Source organism: Buceros rhinoceros, unplaced genomic scaffold (assembly GCF_000710305.1).
Source record: "Buceros rhinoceros silvestris isolate BGI_N320 unplaced genomic scaffold, ASM71030v1 scaffold29709, whole genome shotgun sequence".
Lineage (NCBI taxonomy): Eukaryota > Metazoa > Chordata > Aves > Bucerotiformes > Bucerotidae > Buceros > Buceros rhinoceros.
The window spans coordinates 52,133-52,398 of NW_010430240.1; positions in this window are offsets into that span (position 1 = coordinate 52,133).

The following is a 266-nucleotide window of genomic DNA, read 5'->3' on the forward strand; positions in this document are numbered from 1 at the left end:
CCCAGCCATCCTCGCCACGCAACGTGGCTGCTTTCCCTCAGCCTCAGGCCGCCTCTGGACAGACCTTCTGGCCCCTGAAACCCCGACTGCGTGTTGTCAACGTGTCTGGCTATGGGAAATGTGAAGGAAAAGCCTCCCCGAGACTGTTCCTCAGAAGTATTTTGGGTCACTGGGGGTGAGGCCAGGCACTGCCACTGACAGGAGGCTGCTCCGGCCGCCCTTGCACCTTGGCTCCTGGGGTGGGACCCGGCCTCCGGAGGGGCTCA